The 25,379-nt window shown below is 41.1% G+C and overlaps 1 protein-coding gene across 3 annotated transcripts in view; it reads right to left on the reverse strand.

The window, feature by feature from the left end:
• disp1 (dispatched homolog 1 (Drosophila)) overlaps positions 1-25,379 on the reverse strand; it is an 84,700-nt gene that overhangs the window by 42,689 nt on the left and 16,632 nt on the right. For all 3 annotated transcript variants that reach the window (XM_016679506.1, XM_007567747.2, XM_016679505.1), the window contains one exon: positions 14,635-14,707. The gene's annotated coding sequence lies outside the window, so the exon portion shown is untranslated. The remainder of the gene's footprint in view (positions 1-14,634; positions 14,708-25,379) is intronic.

Consider the following 25,379-nt stretch of genomic DNA (forward strand, 5'->3'; position numbering starts at 1 on the left):
TCCAGGAGGTATCCTAACCAGATGCCTGAGCCACCTCAACTGGCTCCTCTTGACGTGAGGAGTAGCGGCTCTACTCTGAGTCCCTCCCAGATGACCAAGCTTCTCACCCTATTTCTAAAGGAGAGCCCAGACACCCTACGGACAAAACCCATTCCGGGCTCTTGGGACGTGGAATGTCACCTCTCTGGTGGAGAAGGAGTCAGAGCAGGTGTGTGAAGTTGAGAGGTTTCGGCTAGAAATAGTTGGTCTTACCTCGACGGATGGCTCCGATTCTGGAATCCGTCTCCTTGAGAAGGGCTGGACATACTTCCACTCTGGAGTTGCCCATGGTGAGAGGCGCCAGGCAGGAGTGGGCATACTTATTGGGAGTGGGCATACTTATTGCCCCCCATCTCGGCGCCTGTACGTTGGGGTTTACCCCGGTGAACAAGAGGGTAGCCTGACGGGTTCTGACTGTTGTTTGTGCTTACGGGCCGAACAGCAGTTCAGATTACCCACCCTTCTTGGAGTCCTTGGAGGGGGTACTGGAGAGTGCCCCTCCTGGGGACTTCCTTGTTCTACTGGGGGACTTCAACGCTCACGTGGACAATGACAATGAGACCTGGAGGGGCGTGGTTGGGAGGAACGGCCCCCCCGATCTGAACTCGAGTGGTGTTCTGTTGTTGGACTTCTGTGCTCGTCACGGATTGTCCATAATGAACACCATGTTCAGGCATAAGGGTGTCCATATGTGTACTTGGCACCAGGACACCCTAGGCCGCAGTTCGATAATCGACTTTGTCATCGTTTCATCGGATCTGTGGCAGTATGTCTTGGACACTCGGGTGAAGAGAGGTGCGGAGCTGTCCACTGACGCTTCACTGTTGAGTCTCGGTCCAGTCTGACGCTTAGAGCAAAAAAATAAATAAATGTGTGAGTATGCTACAACTTTCTCCAGCTAAACAGAAACAAAACTGAAGTTTTAATCTTTGGACCTGAAGAGAACAATCAAGAGTCAGCTCCTATCTGCCGACTCCAATTTTGGCTGATAGAGATTTTTTTTTCCCCATCTGAAAAGTCACTAAATATAGTGACAAGCCTGTGGTAGAGCTAAGTTGGCGCCAGTGGGGTGATTATTGGTAACCGTGAATGTGCAGTCAAGACCTGTCAGTCAACTCTCTCTCCCGGTGTAGAGAAATCAGAAAAACTGATTTTCAGACCTTTGTCGAGGTGGATAATAGGGGTGGGCGATATAGACTTAGAATTTTATCATGTAAAAAACACTGTTTGTTTAGGTGACTGCACAACACAGAATTCACAGCTCCACAAACCCCACTCTTGGAAAAACTCTTCCCATTTGAAATAAGCTTCCTCAGGACACCACATACTTTAAGACTTGTAACTTATATCACTAAGCTGCATATGAACACTTCATTTAAATCATTCAAATTTACTGATGCTCTTGTGGAAAAAACAGTGGAGAAAATAGAAAAATTATATTTTAGTCCTTTTTTTAAAATCATGAACTAGAATTTATTGTCGCAACGATAAATCAAAAATTTTATATGAAACTTAAGATAAACGATAAATGCCGCGATAATTGCCCACGTCTCGTAGACAAGATATGTGGACAAGATCGGTTTGTCATGCAAGTATCGGCCAATCACTGAGCTCCCAAAGCAAATCCCGATAGATATATCGGTGCTCCAATACATTCAAGCAGCTACCTAAACCCAACATCTCTAGGTAGAGCTGAGCTGCCTGACTCTCTCAGGATCACTTTCTTATATTCGTTCATCTTTTTTGTCAGGGTACAGCGTACAGTAGCACTCAGAATTTTGCGCGTGCACAGTCCTGACGAGTGTGCGTATGTCAGACTGTTTGTGTCAGGTCTGGTGTTGAGTGTCTGTTAGAGTACCAGCAGGCTGTAATAGAGAAGCGGTGGGAAAGCAGCAGGTCTGACAACAGTGGGGCTCCATGATGAATGTAGGCTCTGACAAATGGGTCCCAGAAACGCTCCCCATGTACAAGCCGCTGCCTCTTCCGGACACACAAAGACGCACATTGTGTTTGGTCCAGCACAGCGGACAGACTGCGAGGCTGTGAAATGAGGGCGAGTGAAGAAGGTACGAGAGCAGCGGGAGTTTTCTCCATCCCTCCACTCTGCTGGGGGAAATTCTTCTGATCAAAAGTGCCAGCTTTAAGAGGGGGGGTGGGAAGAAAAAAAGCAACTGTACTAAAACTATAGTGGTGCCCCTTTCTCCCTTTGACAGCTCATCCACTTTACACAACATCTGACCCCCCTCTGCAGCCGCTGAGCCTTAACGACCAAAAACAAACCGATACAGTATCATAGGGGGGAAGAAAGGGCCAACAGGTGGTTCTCTGTGTGTCGATGTGTGTGTGTGTATACAGCTGTGAGGCTATGCAGGTGTGTGTTTGTCCGCACATGCAGAGCAGAAATGATCCGTAGACAAATCAGGGTACGTTTAACCTATGACTCCCCCCCCATCCTTTCTCCCTTATGCGTGAAAACAAGTCGTTATTATAGCATGTTTAATGGTGGGTTCAGCCTTTTTGGCTCCACACAGAACCAATAATGTTGAAAATAAGGGGAAAAAACTTGTTCAGTTTCCTTCCACCTGTGTGGACTTTATTAACAGTCTCTGTATGTCCATAAATATTTATAAACAGTACAAAATTGTTCTAACAGCAAATTACTGGGGGGGAAAAAAGTAAAAAAAAAATAAAAATTAGGGGAAAAGAAATCCACGCCCTGTAAATGTCGGAGGCCCAGCGTTGGTCTGGTATTAATCTTAGAGTCATTAAAAATGAAGAGGAAATTAGTGGTGACAGGCTTATGGAATTACATCATGCGTTGGGTCAACGGGCCCCAAAAGTCATAATAATGGGAGGACAAGAGGTACCACAGTCATATCTGTAAGTGTTGGGATTGCTGTGGAGCTATGCAATAAGTCTCACAGTTGGGCGTACGGCGAAACCAAATGTACAACATATAAGGGGAAGGGTTTGGGACTTAAGCTAATGTTTTGAGATCAGGCCACTGGACAAAAAATGTAATGTCCAGAGATGCTCCTTCTGCACATAGTTTCAAAACAGGATGCTCATACACAGGTTTAACGCTGAATAAATGATTTCCACACTGAATACACAGAGCGATTATAACACTTCCAGGACCCTTGGACTGAAACACATCCGCTGAATCTGACTCATCTGCTCAGGCTGCGTCGCTTAATGATTTCCACATTTACCTGCTCGTATCGTTCAACACAGGCCAAGAACATTACACTAATGTATGCCACGTTTGGCTAAGATTGCGCTTAACATGTATAATCCTGTCCCTTACAAACCAAGCTAACAGAAAACATAAATACTAGAGGATTTGGCTGGATTTCTACTCTCTGCCATTTTCCCCCTCTAACTCTAGCCAGAAAGTGAAAGCTGCATTTTGGTCATATTCAAAGATAAATCAAATAACAAAAGGGAAAAGATGATTAAAGTTAAGTCATGTGATAATTAGTCACTCCCAAACATGTCATTTTAATGAACAGATGCTAGTTTTAGGGGGTTTGACTTGCTGTACAACTCTACCCTGGTAGAGTTCTTTGAAAATGTATTGGTTTCTACTCCATCGTTTTGGTGCGTTTAAAACAGACAGGCTCATATTGCTATTCGACTGGGGGAGACAGAGAACAGGCACAAGGGGAGGGTACAACAGAGTGCGCATGTGGAGCTAAACAGCCCCCCAGAGCCCAACCACAAAAAATTAACTCATAGCATCAGAGTGTAGCTATGGTAACACAACAAACTAAAGGTATATAACATTATGTTTTTTGCACTTTCACAAAAAAACCTAGACAGCTCCTTTAAAATCTTAAATTTAAATGATAAACAATTTAACATTTATTTTTATTCATGTATGTTGTACCCTTTAAATCTAATTTAATAGCAATGTCATTCTTATTAAAACAAAATATGCCTTTATGGGGCCCCCAAATGCCAAGCAGCTGCTTGGTTCATTTATGTCTTGGGTCAGCTCTGAATGTGACCAGCATTAATTAGCTTGTTCAAAGAATTTAAATGAAGTACAAAAAAAAATTATATTTATTTTAATTGTAATTTTTTTGTTGTTGTTTTTTTTTTTGTATTTAACATTTTTAGGACTCTGTAGTTGTGTGTTTAAGTTTTGTCAACAATGTCTTCCAATAGTTACCAAGTGCTTTTTTAAAATTTCCTGTCATTTTAAAAAAAAATATTTTTTACAAAAACACGTTGGTCTGCTCAAAATTAACAAGAAAATGGTTGAAACTTGGGTTCAAATGAGAGTTCCAACTGGACAATGTTCACAAACGCCCAACAAAACACAAAGCCGTATCCTCAGCTATACACAGAAGTATGGCAGGAGATTATTGAAATCTACTTGCTGCGGAACAGTTAACCAATGATGTATTTGGGCTTTTATGTATCGTTTTGTGTGGATAGTTTACAATTTTGAGGGTCATTCTTGTCTTTAAAAAAAAAAAAAACAGCAAAGGTGGACGTTGCGTTATCTTTGGAAAAGGGAATAATAGAAGTTCATCAAAAAAAAGCCAAAAATTCACGCGAGATTCATGAGAATGGTAAGTCTACGCAACTTCTGGCAAGAACTATCTAAGGAGAAATGTACGAGTATTAGTTTGCTTTTACTGGAATAAGTCCATTTATATTCACAATGTGCTCAAACAAACAAGAATCAAAGACATCTTAAAATTATGAGTCTGTTAGTCAAGTGTCTCATAAACTCTGAGTTCTCTGGCACACATGGATCCTATCCCTGCCAGGCCGTTACCCCCCGCTTTTTCACACCATATCTGACATATTAGAACTTCGCTGTGGAGCTCAGCCAAAACAAATCTTATTGGGCCAATTAACATGCCTGCGGAGAACAACAGCGCAGCAGCGAGCAAATTGACAATGATTTGATTTGGTTGCTGCCTCAGGAATATGTGCTGACTCAGTGGCTGTGTGCTCTTCTCAGCAAAGAAAAAAATAGGCTGGGAGATAAGTCTGAAAACGTGAACTTTTTTTTTTTTTTTAAATCTGTTCAAAGTGCAGGGCTTAGCTAAACAAAACAATTTTAATACATTCTGAAATCTGTTCGGACTTGTTTTTTTTTTTGTTTTTTTGTTTTTTTTGCCTACGAAGTATTCTTACTTCAGCTGCCTCCTGCAAATCCAGCACTTCTATGTGAAAGTACAGGAAGTGCTTAAGTGCTAAGAAATCCTACCAAATGAACCTGCATGGAAGCACCTGCTTGTAATTCGCTGCGTTTCAATCATTGGGACAGGTGCTTCCTTTATCGTTTAGTGCACTCTGTGTCTGTGCTTCATCACAGTACAGCTGCAGCAATGCCGCTTCCCCGTTGCACTGCAAGTACATGTAAAAAGCTTATCAGGCCTATTTGACATGTTATTGGATGTTTGGTTCTAGGCTGTTTTCTTTCCTCAAATCAGATTGACATTTCATTGTGCACAAGTAAACGAGATAGCATTTCTCTTGGATCTTCTAAAGAGCAATGTGAAAAAGTATGCAGTGGATAAAAGCATGAAAGGAGTGTATAATCTCGAGGGAAGTCCAATGAATAACATGAGACAGAATACTGAGCAGCAGCCTGTTGGTTTTCAGTTAAAGGGGAGGGTGTGATGAGAGAAATTATAAATACATATAATAGTGAACTAGCCCTTTAGCTTAATGCCAATTGGAATTTGCTTCAGAAGGTTCCAAAGCAAATTCTAACATTAGCATCAATTGTAGTTACCTATTGTGCAATTCTTACAGTGCCTACAAATCTACTAATCAAAGTCTTTCCCCTTCATATGTCAAAAATTCATTTAGGATTAATAAAGTATTTTTGAATTTGAACTGAAAATAAGAGTCTCAAAATTACCTTTGCTTCCAGGCCTCTTCAAAACAGTATAGACATTTAGTCATACTAACAGAAAGAGTATGAGGGTTTGTGATAGTGATTTTCTTTTGACAAGAAATATTGTGGTCTTTTAGTTTTGCAAGGTCTTGTGCCAATAGCTCACGTCACAGTGGATTCCCAGTATTCACAGGAGTTTATAAGTTACTCCTCTAAAGGATGGACCAAAACCAACACCACTCAAGTACAGAGAATCTGCCTGGTAAAAACAAATTGCTACCTTGAGAGCATTTTTATGTTTCAATTGTGTATTGCATACCGAGGTTCCAACTCAACTTCCCTACGATCCTTCCTAAATGACATCAGCCTTGCCAAGGGGCCATGCCTGAGCTCCAGTCAGAGGTTCTCTCTCCCAAGCTGGCTCATTGTCATGGGGGCTGATAAATATTTACTCTTCCCAGCTTGGCAGGGAAACGAGTGGGAGGAGAGCGAGCGACCCATTGTGACAGAGAGGTCAGAGACGCTGACAAGCCAGCAGGGTCCTTCCTTTCCCCACAGACACCTAAAAACCTCAATATGCGATTAGCTTTGCACTGGGACAGAGCTCAGCCTGTGTGCGCGAATGTGGGCGTGTGACAAAGACAGCGAGAGGGGCTACATGAAAGGCGGAGAAACGCGCAGACAGTCAAGAGGTCGACCGCAGAAAGAGACGCAGGCCTGGAGGAAGGAGAGAGCACGTTAGAAAGGGATTCCTCCTCGAGAGCCGTTTACGGCAGGGACCACCAGCGGAACTCGCAGGACAATGGTCCGAAGACGATCCTCTATATCAGACAATGCCGCCTAAAAGAAAGACGCAACGGTGTCACGAATATGCATGTCCCTTTGGGCTACATCTCCCAACTAATCCAATTCAACACAAAAGAAACCCAATAAGTATTTTCTAAGCACACATAAGACATTAGTATCTAGATGCAACCAAAGAAGCTGAAATTAACCAAATTGTCTTGCCAAAGTATTCATACACTTTGCATAGCTAGAGACTGACATATTTGCCCATACTTCTTTAAGAAATTAGCTTAAGCTCATTCAAACTGGATAGGATACACTATGAACATACATTTTAAATGTTTTTCAACAGATTCTTTTCCTTTCATAGGACTGCTAGTCATTGTCCTCCCACTTGAGTGGTGGATCTCTGTAGCTCCTCCAGAGTTGCCATGAACCTCTTGATTTTATCTCTGATAAATGCTCTCTCAGTCTGGCCAGTTCAGGACAACAGAAGGGTCTTGTCTGCAAGACTGTTGTGGGGTTGTACTATATTAGAATAGTAAGAAATATCACTATTGTTCTCTAAAGCTCTCTAAAAAAAACCAGAGACCTTGAACATCTGCTTTTATGCAGTGGTTAATTTAAAGACAGATTTAAATTGCCTACGCTGTTGAACCTCTTTGTTTCACAGCCTGGTCCCTCTCACTGAGCAGTGGGCACAGCACAAGAAGATTTTCTTTTAGGGGTAACATCAAAGGGAAGAAATTACAAATGCAAACTTTTCAGACTTCTTTATTCCATAATTTGAAAAGTCTTTGGCATCTTTGTTCAGATTCAGAGCCATGTCATACTTTGTGCTGGTCTCATCACACAAAACCCCAATAAAATACATAAGAAGGTTAGAAAATAAGAAAATAAAATTCATATTGAGAGATGTGAGCGGGAAATCCAAATCATTAAAAATATGATCATCTGAACCGTCGGGTTAAAAGCTTCATCCTTCAGCTGCTCCATCCACACACGACCTCTCTCTCTCTGTAACTTCTCAGAAGGAGAAACAGCCTGGATACCCGTTACAGTGAAAATAAGCATCCACATATGCACGCGCACACACACGAGCATTCACGCATACACACACACGGCAGGTCGGCCAAGTGTCAGACACAGATGTATGGGTCAAGCTTCCAACCAGCGGGATCAAAGCAAATTGTATGAAGAAAAAAAATCTCAGCTGCTAAAACAACAACTGTGCCATTCCTTCATTTGCAGCCCCCCTCTTTCAGCGTGTGGGATACACTTTCTCTCTCTAAAAAAAAAGGAGGATCGGAACTTAACCTGTCGCAAATTCAAAGCAAACATTTCTCAGACTACGGGCTGAATACTACATGACACTGGTGAAACTACACCTCACTGATCTACGAGCCAAAGAACTTGGTCAAACAAGATCAAACGGAGCCATGATAAGAGCCTGCATGCTCTGCAAACTGAAGACTGAACTCAAGAGAATATTAAATGTCACAAGTTAGAACTGTGATGTTTCAATGCAGCTTTCTCTTAGGGTTTATTTAAAACGATAGGAACTTCATCTTTGTGTTGTGTTTTTGTGATGAGGGAAATTCTGACCACGCCAACCGACAGCACCAGGTACCGACATGTCGAAATACCAGATTTTGACATTTTGACAGAAAGCACATACCAGGCGACTGAATGAACCCATGTAGATACAAGAGTCTCATGCAAATGATCAAAGACTTAGAAAAGCCAAGTGGAAAATCAGAAACCAAGCCCCAACTCAGTCACTTCGACCTAAACCAACCGGAAGTTAAACACACTGCCTGGGCCTCACAATTGCACGAATTAGAATTCCGAAAATACATTTGCTTAACAAAAACACTGCAATTTTGAAAAGACACGTTTATCGATAAGGCTGCACAGTGGTGCAGTTGGTAGCACTGTTGCCTTGCAGCAAGGAGGTCCTGGGTTTGATTCCCGGCCCGGGGCCTTTCTGCATGGAGTGTGCATGTTCCCCGTGCATACATGGGTTCTCTCCGGGTACTCCAGCTTCCAACCTCAGTCCAAAAACATGACTGTCAGGTAAATTCTCCTTAGGTGTGAGTGTTTGGTTGTTTGTCCCGTCTGTCTCTGTATTGTCCTGCGATGGACTGGCGACCTGTCCAGGATGAACCCCGCCTCTCTCCCAGAACGTTTGCTGGAGATAGGCACCAGCACCCCTCCTGTCCCCACTAGAAATAAGGGTGTACAGAAAATGGATGAATGGGCGTTTATCGATAAGTTTTTGCGCTTGGATGAGGTGGTTTTTCAGCTGTATCAAATTTAGTGCATTTCACAAAACTGCACTGTTTTCACATCTCACAAGTCATGTGACTTCTGGTGAAAAAGACGAAGACAACAGCAAGTGGTGGGAGGATATTGGTGCGGCATGTTCTTTTAATGACGTCGCATGAACAAACTTCCTTTAGTGTGATTTTCATTGTGATTCTTATTCCATGGAAAAACCACAATTGCGGAATTGTGTTTTTTCAACATTGGCAGAATATCAACAAAGCTTCCCCTCCCCCTTGTAATGGAAACATAGCTATTGTTTCAATTAGCTTCAGGAATGTCAAAATTTATCCAGTATTGCATTAGTTTTCAGAAAGATTTTGTATTGATGATGGGGAGAGTCTGACCACTGTGCAAAGCCTTCTCAACGGGGCTAAGGTCTGACCTTAACCCCGTTAAGGTCACACACATTGATCAGAGACTGATCCATGTGTGAACTACTCTTTGACAATCTGATCTTGATGAGTCTTGGCATTGTCATCTTAATATATGACTATGCCATAACAGAAGAAAAAAGTCCATTGATGAAATAACCTGGCCATTCAGCCGTCGGTCAGTTTGTAATGTTACTGAGCCTACACCTGACCATAGAGCTGCCCCCACAGGCTTCTACAGGAGACATTAGGAATGATGGGTCCATCACTTCATCTGCCTCTCTTCTTACCCTTATGCACCCATCACTCTGGACTCCTCAGTCCACATGACCTCGTCCATTGCTCCAGAGACCAATCTTTATGCTCACTTGCAAATTATAGCTTATTTTCTCTGGTTAACCTCACTGATTAGTGGTTTTCTTATGGTTGCACAGCTGTTCAGTCCCAATCCCTTGAATTCATTTCACACTGTGCATGTGGAAATGCTCCTACTTTCACTGTAAAACATAGGCCTGACCTTTACTGTGTTTATTCTTCAATTTGATTTTACCAAACGTATAAGTGATCGCCAGTCACAATCCACCACATTTTCCCACTTTTATTCCAGTTTTTGATAATGCCTTGGACAATTCTTTATCCAATTTTTAAAATAGTTTCTGCAATCTCCTTACATGTTTCTCTGCTTAATGCAAATTATTTGATCATTGCTAAACAAACTAACCTCTTTTCCACGTCTGTCAATCATGAGAACCTACTTGTTGCATTTCGTCAGCTGAAAGACAATGGATGCAGTAATTATCCAATATGAGGTTCGTACTCATTTACTAAGTTAAATCCAGATTGTGGTGGTGGGTTTTGGCCAGGCAGTGCATATACCAATAACAGTCTGAAATGTTGGGTTTTAACATTTCATTGCACCATCAGTTTTAACCAGTGGCACTGTATCGCTTATAGCACTAAAAAACTATTACGTCAGCCTTGTGTTTCAGCAACCTACGGAAATGTGCCATTGAAACACCAGTGACAGCCAGTGTGGGAAATGGTGTGATGTGGATTCAAAGAGTAGATGTGGATTCAAAGAGTAGAAGAAGAAGAAGAAGATGAGGTGACAATGAAGGATGAAGAAGAATCAGAAGAGAAAGAAAAGTGTGTAATTCTTCCTGTCCTTTTTCTTACATGCTCATTCTTCTTACTCCGCCTTATTTTGTTCATGTTACAAGTCTTGTTCTCCATCAAGATGCCTCATCTTTTGCCGGGCCACAATTGGAAAGAAGAAATTTGGTCTTAAGTTGTTTCAGTACCTTGCGCCAACTGACATAGGAAGATTTTTTTTTTACTTTCCATAATATGTCTTCCAAACTTAACCAGACACCACATCTGGTACAAGTACAACAACTTCCTCTTCTTCATTAAAAAGGAACCGGTCAACATGCATTAATGCATAATTTTTCTCTTGTGATAATATAAGGCTAAAGTCTGGAGGATTACTCCTGACATATTTTGCTTTATTATAAAACAGGCAGGAAATGCTCAGATATGCCTGTAACAGAGCACTGATGATGAGGGTTTGGTCATTTTCCTTTGGGGAAACATCAACACTCAACTCCTGAAGCTACGCAATTTCTAATTCTTACAGCTAAGCTGCTGGTCACAGGCAAAGACCTAATGCAAAACACAGCCAAACGTCTTGTCAATATTTAAACTGGCTGAGAGGCTCAATGCCAACTCGAGTATTTATTAAACTCTGATGCCCATAATGCATCCAATTCAAGCATCTGTTATTGATCACTCAAGACATATTATTTACATAGTCCAAAACATTTGCAGTTTTTCATCATATGTTAATATATTTTATGCATTACACAGAGAAAGGTTAATCATAAATCACATCTGGATGTTTTTTCATAAGGAAAAAAATAATATATATAATTATATTTCAGCAATACAACCACTTCCAACTGAGCTCAAACACTGATGTCATTTTAGAACACCTGTATCCCATTAACCGAAGGAGAGCTGGTTTTCTAATGCTCTCCAAACAATCACACAACAGATTATTAAAATCAACAAATCATAAACTTTAATGAAGAAATGATATGCGGCCCTCGCAGCTGAGGCTTCTAATGAAGCGCACGCCACACAACTGTCTGCCAAAGTGTGAGCTCGTTGGACACGAAGTGGCTGCTGGAGGCGTTTTCAGTCAGACCCGTTACAGCACAGATAAACATCGCCGAGGCATTCATTAGGCCAATAAAGCCCGGTGGATGACCTGAGGCATGGGGTGATGGAGCAGCGGTCGTTTACAGCGCGCCATGATCAAAGCGGAGGACTGGGTGCTGCGTGCGTGCCGGCGGCGGGAAGAGCGGTGAACTGACTGCCAGACTCGACCCAAAAAGTACAGTCAGCCCCATAATCAAGGGTTCCCATGCATGAGACAGTCAACACAGCTGCCAGGGAGGACCGGGGAGGGTGAATCAGTCATTGGTTACAGACCCAAATGTTTCAATGAGACCAAGTGTCATCAGTACTAATGGTTAAACCCGTACCCTGGGTGCTTTGAGTTGCTATATGTTCTCATTTATCGTGATTTTATTTAATTTTTTTAAACAAATTTCACTTTGTGTGAGAGTTAATTTACTGGCTATCTTGAAATCCGACCAAATTTAAGTCCAAGATTTGGGCTATGTTCACACTGCAGGCTGACGTGGCCCGAATAAAAAAATTTTTTGGCCTTACGCGAGCTGTATCTGATCTTTTCATGTCTGTTTGAACAACACAGATCGAATTTTTACAAACGCAACCCAGACCACTTAGATATGTGGTGCCAACTCAACAAACGTCACTATTCTGCGTCCTCATACGTGGACGCGTGAAGAAAAACAGCAACCATGGTGGTCAGTAATACGGATTAAATTGTTAATGTCCAAACGCTTGTTGGACAACAACTTTAAAATCTCTCCACCATTACCATCCATGTTAACTTCCGCAAACGCTGAGCACACTCACTACATGTATAACGCTGTTATTGCCTCCTCTACTGCGAATGAGGGGCATTTTAGGTTGCCTGCATTTCTTACACAGGAGATCACATACATCACATACATTTGGAAATGTGATCAACTGCACACAATAAAAAAATTTAAATTCATAAGTTGGGTTTAGAGATACATAAGTTGTTCAGTTTAGAGGTACTAAGAATACACTGGTAATGGTTAGGGAAAATGTCTGGGTTGGGCATAAATGCAGCTACTAAAATGAATGGAACACAAAGTCCTCAGTTGAATAGAAGTAATCATTTTATTTGTGTGTCACAAAAGCTAAGGAAGAAAGATTCTGGGAGAAAAGTGTATATCTGTGTGCGTTTGTGCTGGGGTTTCCCTGAGCGTCCAATTCTCCACTGCTTCCTGAAGCTTCTGCCACAGCATGAAATCAAATGTTAAAAAAACCAATAAGATCTAGATTACCCGGGATTCTGTATTATTTTACTTGTTACAGAAAATTTGTGAATGACCACACAACCCTGACGCCGCTGTAATCACACATCAACTAACATGTTTTCAGAGGAGAACTGCCCACAATTTACACATCAGTGCTGCCAGAAGCTAACTGAAAAATGGTTTTTCTTCCAACTTTGGATAGTCTGTTCAGACAGAGCTGGAGGTAAATAATATCACTACCTGGCTCAGTGTCAGTGACCCAGCTGTTGCCAGGTAAAGAACAAACATCTTCAGCTTTTTTTTTTGTTACAGCATGCTTGTCTGGACCTGCCAGACAGAGGCATGGTGAAAGGAGGAAGGCCAGCAGCGGCTCTTGACTCCTTGCATGTTTTCTTTATTAGGCTGCTTGTGATTAAGGGGCATTGATGAAAGGGGTCTGACTTTTCCAGCACATAAAGAGGAGGTGGGCGGATTTTACGTCAGGTTCATAATAACGGGCTTTTAAAGGGCTGTTCACAACATGAAGTCAAGACAAGCCTGTCAGAATGAATATACGGTGAATGTGAAAGCCTATTTAAACATGGGCTTTTCAATTTGATTGTGGATCTAGTTCAAAGACAGCATTTGTGCTACAATATCCAGTCAGCTCTGCTTCTGCTCCTTCTTCAGTGGTGTGATGTTTTTTTTTTGTTTTTTTTGGTTTGCTTTAATTGAACAAGATCAATCAAAAATAATATTTGTTCTCTTCTTGGTATTATGTTGACAACGGTGCATGAAAGGTTGTGATTATGATAAATAGATGGCTTTGTTTTTACACATCTGGTTTTCTGTCATTTGCCTTACAAAAACATTTTTAGGTCATTTAACTGAACCTAAAAATTGAAATGCTCTGGTCCATTAGAGACCGGTAACAGCAGTGGTTTGTTTTTGTGAACCTTTATCTTTTTAAGTAATTTAGTCATAATAGTATTATGAGTGGCATGTCTGTTAAGCAGCAGACTGCAGGCTGGCTAATTAACCTGCTAATGTTAACTTATTAGATTCAAAGTTTTACCTTATAAAGAACAGAGAAACAAGATATTACAATACTTCACACAACGAGAGTATTTACTTTCTGAATTCGTCAAAATAAGTTTAGATTAAAAAAATTTATGTCAGTCATCAGCATCAGTACATGAAACAGTTGACTCTAATTTTAAACAGAGACTGTCGGCAAAAAATACAACAAGAAACAGCTGAATATTGCTCATGAGCCACTGGTTTATTATTTGGTCATGTGGCATCCATTTAGGCAGGCAGTTATCATAACGAGTGTGCGCCGCAGTTTTCAATATTATTGTTGCTAAGGATGTTGCAATGCCGACAATAATAGCCAAAGATTAATTGCCACCATCGTAATCTCAAATTGTGACTCGTAGATGACCAGACTTTATAGAGAGGCAAGACTATGAGCAGTAAGAACATCAGGACTGTTGATATTTTTAGCTAGGAAATGGAAAATGTTGCCGCATGTCCAAGTGATATGGTCAATTTGCTGAAGCAAGAGAGTTTTTGATAGAAAACAGTCAAAAACCACCCCTTTTCACACACTGCATACAAATTTTAATTTAGCTAATACAGTTTACATAGAACAGATGAACTGATTGATCCAGATCGATATAAAGGTGTTTATTGTTGTGATAATGTTCTGATATCAAGGGGAAAAAAATGAAGGACATTTTCCAGATTGTGATCAAAAAATGTTAGATTTATTGACCTATCTGGTACACGTCTGGTGAAAGGGATTTTGTTTTGGATCAGCGTGTCTCACCTGCAACATGACACTGGAACATGCTCTGCATGCATTCATGTGTTCAGACCAGCTGAGGCTTTCACATCTGGATCTGTGGAAAAACAAAGAGAATATTCTGTCTCTAATCATTTTATTTAATACAGGTTTTCATAATTTGATCAAGGCTGAAGTGTTACTATTGATAATCCGCAGGTTATAACATCAATCAACAGCAGTTAAAAAGCAGAGAGCTTGGGTTTTACCAAGAGGAAAATGCATCCACTACATAAGCAGAGAAAATAAGCACCAATATAGATCAATCAGACTGGGCACACAAACATTTTAATTCTTTAAAAAACTTGAATATGGGCTGCTGTGGTGGCTCAGGGGTAAAGCACAACACACATAAGGAGGCTTTAGTCCTCGAGGCTGCAGGTTTGATTCTTCGCCTCATGACCTTTGCCACATGTCTTTCCCCTCTCTCATGACCTTCTTTCCTGTCTAACCACTCTCAAAGGCTACTAGAGCCAATAAAACCATTAAAAAAAACTTCAATACGTCAATATCAGCAGACTTGGACATAACCCATAACCATGCTCCAACCTTTGCGCAAATGTACAACGGTAAATGTGATTTTTGTTTCTCGCCATATCCATCACAGTCTATAACTTGACATCAAGTAAGGTTGAGGCAGCAGTGTAGTAGAACAAAAAATACTGCATGCAGCAGCTGAGAGTTAGCTGTCACGTAAGCCCAATGTTTTTGAACATTTTTGTGGGAAATCAGCAATAAACTCACAGCTCACAGCTGTATATTAGCGTTGTGAATTTCCACAATCATGAAACTGCGAAAAACTGGAGGGACTGTTTGGGTTGTTTTTTTGTTGTTTTTTTTTTCAAAATAGTCCATTTGCATTAATTATAAAGATAACCCAACTGCTAAAATCTCATTATAATTTGACGTTATAAATCTATTTCAAAGTCTTTACAACATGCCTCCCTTCCATTAACTCTGGGTTTTAACCCCATTTGGGTCAACTTAGTCCTGCAAAACATGAAAGACCATTACCATGAGCAAACTAAAATTGCTGAACTTAAATAGTGAACTTCTCAATTTTACACTGTGTGACATGACCGAGACCACCAAGGCACGCAATGGTAAAGGAGCGAAAAGACCAGTGCCGGATGGCAAGTCAACAACCTAAACTCTGACCCCATAAAACATAAGTTCCCAAAAAATGCAAGCGTTTTTCACCCAACCCCATCCAGCTAGAAGGTCATACACCCACCTCATACCCCTGCTTTGCTAAAAAGTTCCAAGCAGGTCATTTAACTGTGAAGATTACCCACAATGATAAATCTATACCCATTGTGTCTTGAAGTAATATGTTTGATTTGACAGATCCACCATCTGAGAAGGCCAGGAAAACAGAAACAGCACTGGAAGGCTTAACCCCTCTAAATGTGATGGGTACCCAGCCAGTGACAGGTAGCCCAATAACAAGGTTATAATATATCTTTGACTATGTCTAATGGTTTTACAGAACAGAAGGCCATTCAAGCCAAACATATGGTCCACATCACCAATTACTTAGGTGTGTCGATATGGAGAAGAGAGAGCTAGACACAGTTTAAGAATTCAATATGGACAGGAGGAGGGGAAAAAAGAGGAACTTTTAGCCAATTTAGAGGAATGACCTCAGGTCAAAGGTAGTTTCTTTACCCAGAAATAGGGCTTAAATTTCAACCAGTCCTTCCAGTTTGAGGAAAGGTTATCCAAACCAGAAAAGACAAAAGGTTGGAAATCAAGAGACAGAAAACAACAAGAGAAAACAATTTAAAAATATGTTGATATGTAGCATTGAAAACATAGAACCAGTCTCAGGGAACCCATTTTGTTAAGCTAATGTGTTAGAGTTCACTCTAAAACATATTGTGGTCTGGTTTTAAAACTTGAACCCTCAATTGTCCAAAATGGTTTCCTTTAAAACATTAAATCCTCCATAAATAATGTTGTATTCCTGTTGACCTTCTCTCTCAAATTAATGTGGTTTACCATGAACATGTAACTGTCGCTGTAAAAAAAACAAACAAAAAATACTGCTCCCATGCTGATATTATTCCAGTCTGAATGGAAGTCACATTGCTGGTAGTCCTAAGCAGGCAGGTTTGCAGCAAATTATCCAATGTCCAGTGTCTTTTCCAATCCCGAGAGGTGAAATCCATATATCTCCTTGAACTGAGATGCTGAAACCCCATGGATTCAGTGAGGCAAGCAATCATCTCCTTTGGAAAAAAAAGCTCTAACATTTTCAAAACCTTGAAAATGTTCCCTTTGAGCCTGTGAAGATACAAACAATCTGTTGATTCAGTGGCGGAATCCTTCCCCCTAAGCCATTATTTGCTTTAGCAGCAATGACAAGGGGAGGAATTTGAGCAATGCCTGTTTGTCGTAGACTCATTTCCTCTGAGTGAAAGCCATTTCTAGACAGACAAGACAGCTCTGAAATCTGGTTTATTCCTGCCCCGTTCGCAGGTTAGGCTGTGTAACAGAGAATCTGTATTGCTGTTGTAAAGTTAGGCTCAGGTCGTCAGCCTCAGACACTCGCCCTTGTATCATTTTTCGCAACATATCTCTTTTCTGCATTCCCAAAGGTGAGCATCACACCCGTGCATAGAAGTGATAAGTTACAATGTGGGTTTTTGAACTTCCTGCACGGGTTTGAGGTCCACCCATAGCCAAACAAACCCCGCTGTCTTTTCCCAACTCAGCATGAGTGGAATCAGGTTGGTGTTGAAGTTCACCCCAGTGTCGATCTGCTGGATCTCGAGGACCAGTAACAACAGCTGTGGGCCATCCTGCCGTAGGAGGGAACACAACAGCTGCTTGTATCCAGGCCCTAAGGAGAGCTACATCCTAACAACATGAAACCATCAGTGGTTTCCATCACTCCACTATCCATTTGATCTGATATTTTAGTCATATGAATTTTCAACACGCCCCGCTTGCTTTCATTTTCACCACTCTGTGTGTGTACTTTGTCAGTGCTGTATATTTTACGCCCTGAAAAAGGGGTGTGACCTTTAAGGGTAACTTTAAGGGTAACTTGTACATGACATTAGATTAATCAGGACCTTATAATTTGTTGTCTCAAATACTATGCAATTATTAGCAGATGAGATAATAAAAATATTGTTTTGGAGCAAAGGAGTCTGAACAAGCCCCACTTCTGGCTTTAAGAGTGATTTTTTTTATACATATCAATAAAAAAAGTACGACTAGAGAACAGAGAACTTTCTATAATGAGCTAAGGCTCTCCCTGCCTGGCCATTGCCTTCTATGCAATTCCACTCAATTCTCATCTCCCTTCAGTGTTCCATTTGGATTGTCTCCCATTGAGCTGGACTTCTCAGGAATTGTTCTTCAATAGCCAAGGGTTATTGAAGAAGTTATTGCTTCTTACAGAGAAGCTTTGCTTCTCTGTAAGAAGCAAAGCATAAAACAAGAGGCTGGTTTTTAACCAGGCCAAGGCTCTCCCATGCTTCATCCAAAGCGACAAAAATTGTCTCTCAATGATATACTAAAATAGCTATATCTTGTTAGCAGGGAGGCTAGTTTTACTCATCACACAACTTTGTGCGATGAGTTGTGTGACTGGTTAGAAGTTTGTGGGTGTGTTTTATGCCTTAATGCATTGGGACAACAATGTTTATATTGCACTTCAACTAGTCCGCTTTCACTATACAGTTTTTGGACCCGCAGACGACATCAATACTTTTGAGGAGATATTTTCGTGTACACTTGCCCCTTCGTGATATTTTCCCTTGGTGTACAATATGTGATAAATTTATGTGTAAAGAGGGCAGGGAGTCCTTTTTTTCAGGTTCTCAAGTTAAAGAAAAGAATTGCATGGCCCGTTACAGAGGTAGATTACCTGTCTTTGTAAAACATGGATGCCAGCCAAGAAACCTCTACTCGCTCCTGTCTCCACTTGTGTCTTTTTTCAGCTGTGTGATTTCTTGCTAGATATGTGAATTGCAATGGGACAAGTCAGATTTTAAAAGAAGCGGTGGGGGGAGATTAAGCTTGTATCAAATTACATGTGCATATCGGCATGAAAGATCTACAGCGATGAAAGCAGCAGTGCTGGGAGAGACTCCAAAACGGCAAGGGCAAACCAAAGCAGGCCGTGGTGACTAAATAGGCTCATGATGAGAGGGGAAGGTTGGTTTAGAATCATACCACAATTTATTTTTAATAATTTAAACTGTTGGAGCTGCCTGATTTAACCTACTTAAAGCAAACTTTCTTGCTCAGGATAAAGGGCATACATCAACCCAACACACCTGTCTGCTGAGTTATTCCAATGTTACGCCAATAAACCAAGGAGTAAACATGGAGCATGCAAGAGTTCATGATCGCAGATGTGCTACAGGTCAACAAGGATACTGTATCCATGCTTTATCTGCAGCCAAGAGGTTCAGAAGATGCATCTGGAAAAAAAAGAAGTTGTGCCTCTGAGGTGTGCCGTGCGTTTGTGAGCTGCCCAACAAATGTGACTGGGGGTGGGCACTTATAAACATTTATTGTATTGTTGTGGGACTGTTAGTTTTGATATTTTCTTCGCCATTTGTCAAATGAGAATTTCAATAAATATCAATACATTTGAAAATATGATTGAATGCAGTTACTATGAGCAATTTAGTGATATAAATCACGCTCCGTCATGTGACTGGAGATGCACCAATCCGATATCAATATCTGTATCAGCCCTGATGCTGAAGAAAAATTCTAAAAGCACTGACTGAACAAAATAAAGTTGAGTTGTTTTTACAAGTTTGACCAAGGTTGTCAAGATATTGATGTATTTAAGTGTGCTGTACTGGTGCACAGTTATAAAATAAATTTGTGATTGAATACATGTATATTTGTGTTTAAAAATAGAAATGTTTGAAGTCAATTCAGCACTTTTTGTTTTATCGGATCGGTATCAGTTCATATGATACATATATTATATCAGCCTCATATCTGAGATTTAGTGTCAGAAGTGAAAAAAGTGGACTGGTGCATGCCTACACGTGATTGGCGTCCAAAAGAAGCATATTACAAAATAGTGTGTGAACTGTACCTTTGTTTTTGTGTCATGTAGTCAAACAGCCAAACAACTGCCTAAAAAATAAGTGACAAATAGTTCTTATTGTCACTTTTATTGTTATCAGAATAGTACCACAAATTATCATGATAAAACTTTAAGTCCATATTGCTCACCCCTAAATATGACCCATGTGGTAAACTGTTCAGAATCAAAGACATCAAATGTTTCGGTTACAGTCTGCTTCAACTCATGTAGAGAACACAGCACACACATGGAAGCAGGGGCTACAATCAGATGAGACCACCTTTGAACTTTCTGTCCCACACGCAAAATGTTTAGGGCTGTGGGGAAGCTCTTCTTTGCTGTAGAAGCCCATGACACCTCAAGCGCATCGCTCATGGGGATGTGGTTGGTGTTTATGTTCCTGTTATTTCCAAACGAGAGCAAGGGATGGAGCAGCTGTTGCTGTGTGCCTTTGTATGCTCACTGTTTGAGTTCCCAGGAGATGGGGACAAAGTGCTTCCAGGTCGCCCGTTAACCTACCTTCTCATTACCAAAGGTCATCCTGCAGGAACGCAATATCGACCTCCCATGGCAAAGGTCACTTATGGATAAGGGGGACTTTGAGGGATTAGGAGAAAAAGAGTGAGGAAGGTGAACAAATGGTAAAACTAATTGCAGTCCCGATTCAACTCACCCCCTCCCAGTGCAGTCCCCCAATCTGACTTAACCTCTTCATCAGCGCCGGTACCGTTGCTTCCTGCATTCACACAGCTGTGCGAGGCAGAATCTGAAGTGATTTTGACTTCTCTTTGGCATTTTCTCAACCAATCAGGCCTCTTTAAGGAATCTAATGGGAAGTGTGTCCCCTCCAACCCCCATCTGTAGGTATCCAAGAGTATGGCATTTGCCACAGGGTGGAGGGGGAAGAGTGCACGCGCGCGTGTGTGTGTGTGCGTTTGTTTGTAATACCTTGTGGGGACGATTTTCCTGACATATACTACGTTGTGGGGACCAATTGCCCCTTGTGGGGACCGGAGTCTGGTCCCCACAAGGGGAAACGGTGTTTTTGGGTCAGGGGTCAGATTTAGGGCTAAGGTATGAATTGAGTTTTGGTTAGGGTTGGGGTTAGGTATGTGATGGGTAGGGTTAGGAAAAGGGTAAAGGTAAGGTTTAGGCTGTAGAAATGAATGGAAGTCGATGGAAAGTCCCCACAAAGATAGCCACGCAAACATGTGTGTGTGCGCGTGTGCACGTGTGTGCGTGTGTGTGTGTGTGTGGAGGGGTGCCTATACATTGCATTCCTCACAGAGAGCTCATTAGCTCTGACCTGTTGTTGTGTTCACTCAAACCAGACCAAAGGCATTATCGGGTAGAGATTTAAAGAGGTTAACAAAAGTAGGAGGAGCAAAGAGACAGATATATCCCCCTGGATAAGGCAAGAAGCTAATGAGGAGTTCCTGTTTTCATCTTTAAAAAGTGGAATATTAAGAAAATAAAATTTAAAACGTAATATTTTTGTGTGTGTTTATGGCTAAATAAACGATCTGTTCAATAAAGGCCACTAGACCCTAAAAAGGAAAAAAATGGGGATGGGTAATATGGACTTCAAAATAACATTGATATTTTAGACCTTAACATAAAAAGGCGGTTATTCAATGAATTAGACTGTATGTTTGAATGAGGTTCATTTGTCACATTAAAAGCACTTGAAAGTTGACAACCTTCAAACTGGTATTAAACATATTTTTCATTAAGGTTTTCAATCATTCGTTTGTGTGTATTAATCTATACAGTGTGTTTCAAGTTCGGGAAATAATTTGACTTTTCAATAATACTCTAATTTATTCAATGGGTTTGCAAAATACCCAAAGTGAAACATGTTGTTGGCAACAACATGCTGCGAGAACACTCTGTAATGTGTTTCAAATTGTTACTTGTAGAGGTTATTGAAAATCACATAAAATTCCTCCTAAAAATAGATTCAAGTTTGTGATGGTAACTATGAAGATGGTTGGGTGTGTGTGCATGTGCCTGGGTAGGGTGTGTGTGGGGGGGGGGTCAACATCTGGATTTTGTAGTACATGCTTCTGAAGTTTTCTGAAGTTCACTAAGAACACTTTTTGCTTGCGTTCTTCCACTCAGTTTGTTTTGTTTTTCTTTATTCTCCAAACCCCAATCTACACCTCTCACCAGTAAGACCTGCTGAAAACTCCCAATTACCGGAAACATTGGAAGCACTAATGGTTGGACATGAACCTGGAATTATGCAAAACAGACAAAACCTTCACAAGAACCACACTGGAATGTGATTGGATGGATCAGGGAGTCGTAAAGGGTCCTCTCAAGATCAATCTAAAGCTTTCTGTGCAGGACTGTTTAAGGAATGACCAGCATCGGCAAGAGGAAGAAAAGTCTTGTGCTGGCAGTGGAACGGACCTTCTTTCAGAGCCAACAAATGGAGAACAAAGAACGTTTCACCAGCTGCCATCAATCGGAAGCTTTAACAGAAGATGGAAAAGAAAGTCAAGACAAAAGAAAAGAGGGTTTGTAACACCTTAGCAGGGTGCCAGCAACTGCTCTCCAGTCCGCTGGTCTCTCGGTGATACACTTCATAAATCCTTGTGATTAGCTACAGTAGCGGTCTTAAGTGGCACTTAAACAGAACCCCAAAGGGCAAGTTGTTGCGACCTTTGGGCTTCAGAAACGTGGTTTTGGCCCAAGTGATAATTGCAAAAACAAAGCGCAGTCTGTTTCCCTAACAAGAGAGGATGTTGGGAGGATGGGCACAAGACACGGGTAAGGGAAGCAGAAATCAGCAGTTTTCTAATAGTGAGCCATTCTTTTGAAGAATTTGTGGGAATCAGGAGGAATAACTGAATTATTAAGCTGTTAGGCAAACCTTCAGCTAAGAGGTAGTCCGCTTTGCTTTAGTATTCTGGGAAGGGTACTGACCAAAACCAGATCCAGATGTTATTATAGGAGCAAGGCCAGTGTTTTTATAGAGATCATTTTCAAACTTCTAGCTCATCTCGTCCAGCTTTACTCTTAAATCAAAAGGAACACTGAACTGTTTATCGATTTATAAACTGTCTTCCACTGAACACCGTCTTCCAAAGGTGACTGGAACGACAGGAGAAGGTCTCAAATGGCTCAAGACGACGTCACGGAAACCTCCACCCGTGACGTCAGAATGACAACGACATTAACCTCACCAAGAGCTGGTCAATAAAAAAACAACAACTATGCAGCCGACCCCAAAAGCATCAAGTCCACAAATCATAATTAGGTCCACAAAATGACACAGCAGTCCGGCCTGTAGCGCGGAGCCTCCAGAGGTCCATAAACATGCTGTGATTGCGGCGAGAGAGCCGATGGCACAGCACAGGCCAGGTCTGTACGAGAACCCCTGACAGCTGACGGAGACCAGGCCGCGGTGCTCTCCAACAGGAACTCATGTTGGAGTAAACTGTACGGGATTCCTGCATACAGTCTGTCTATTAAATTACACTCCGTTATTAATGACAACTATTACTGCTACTCAGAGAGTTTGGTGAAGAACATTTTGCGGCAATTATTCTTTTCTTATGATTACACATTTAAAAGCAGGGGGGAGTAGTAAAGCAGCACGTGTCTTTAAACCTTTTACAGTAGACATTTCCACCAACAGTGCCATGCCAGGTATTTATATCTCTGGATCGTTTTAAATTGTTTGACATTTTGTCATGTTAAAACCACAAAGTGCAACTTTTTTATTTGGATTCTATGTGATAAGATAAAAAGTAGTGGACAGTTGTGAAGTGGATGGAACATTGTTATCAACATGCAAGTATTATGTACAATCGACTTTTGGGGGCTTTACATCATGTTTTGTTATTCCCTCATCAAAAACATGCATGGAGTGTTCCTTTAATTCTTTCATGCATGTTTGAGAAATTCTTTAGTCTCCAATAGCAACCATTAGCTGTGAAAAACACCTGGGTGGACCTAGCTCCGCCTTTGGCGACAAAGCTCCTCCCCAAAACTGCAGTTTCTAAGCTTCCGAGCTCCCACTTCAGAGAGCAGCACTCCGCCGCATCTCTCCCACTCAGCTCCTTCAGACTAGCCAATAGCAATTAGCAAACACCTGGTGCATCTGCACATCTGCCGAGCTCATTACAGGAGCTACTTCTCAGTGAAACAGTGGTAAAAATGTTGTTAAAGAGTTAATAGAGGAATGTTGTGATGACTTCCTGAAGGCGGAGTTTCAGAAAGAGCAGCAGTTGTTTTAAAGAGACAGAGGTCCAATTTCAATTAAGTAACTATGTTACCTTCAGTTCTAATGAAACTGCTGAATATATCAAAAATAACTTACAAAATATGACCATGCATCATCTGACGTTTAGAAATTGTGCTGCTGTCTCTTTAAGAACTTCCTATCCTCTCCAACACCCGCCTTCAGCACGCCTTCACAGCAATGGGTCTCCATGATCCTGTTTCGGACTGTAGAAGTTTGTATGATGAGTTCTTCAGGTGTTTGCCAATTGCTGCTGGCTAGACTGAAGGAGCTTAGTGAGAGAGTCACAGGGGAGGGATGCTCCCTGTGAGGAGGACGATCTGAAGCTTGGAAACTGCAGCTAAGAGGACAAGCTGCATCTCAAAGGCGGAGCTAGGTCCACCCAGGCGTTTTGCACAGCTGAATGGTTGCCATACAGACTTAAGAATTTATCAAATATGCATGAAAGAATCGAGGCAACACTCCAGGTATGTCTTTGATGAGGGAATAACATCATAACATGACATAAAAGTAAAAAAAAAAAAACAAACAAAAAACGACTTTACGTAGTACTCCCCCTTTAAGGAATAAAAAAGCAGGTGCAGTACCATCAAAGCAAGTTGCTTTTCCTCCAACATACCAAAGCCCACAATTATATGGACAAACACATTTCTCTAGTCAAAAATTGTGCAGGAAAGAGCTTTCAAGCTGACCTTGACAGCTGCGGACACGTTGTGTGAGAAGGCTCACGTCTGCGCTTGGCAGCTGGGGGCAATCATGAGTCCGGTCCAATGGGCTGATGTAAGACTTGGACGAGCTCACTGAGGCTAGTCTGTGTCTATATGCAAATGCTGATGTTTTGAGAGAGGAACCTATCTGCTCCTAAGAAGGTCGGAAGAACGGATATCAGCAGGAGAGGTCATTCTTTGTGCGCCACCTATTGAAACCTTGGGATCTGCTAAGTCAGAACCAGGAAATGCAGCTGAATGAACCGGTACTACCAAAACATAACATGCACTCAAGAAAAAGTAGTTTTTTATACTGGAGTATTAGAGATATACTAAAAAAACAAAAGTGTAAAATTATGAGAAAAAAGTCATACAAGAATAAAGCTGAAACAAAGTCACAGTGAAGAGAATAAAGTCGTAGAATAATAAAGTCAAAATAAAACCAGGATAAAGTCATAATATTACGAGAATAGTCATATGAAACTGAAGTTAAAATTTTATGAATAAAGTCATAAAATTATGAGAAGTCAAAATAAAATGAGAATAAAGACATAATATTACAAGAGTCAGGTCATATGAGAATAAAGTCAAAATAATGAGAATGAAATCATAAAATTTTGAGAACATAGTAAAACTACAAGAAGTCGAAATCAAACAAGAATAATCTTAATATCCTGAGAACAAAGTCACAATATTACAAGATAAC

Source organism: Poecilia formosa, unplaced genomic scaffold, assembly GCF_000485575.1.
Source record: "Poecilia formosa unplaced genomic scaffold, Poecilia_formosa-5.1.2 Scaffold213, whole genome shotgun sequence".
NCBI classification, from domain to species: domain Eukaryota; kingdom Metazoa; phylum Chordata; class Actinopteri; order Cyprinodontiformes; family Poeciliidae; genus Poecilia; species Poecilia formosa.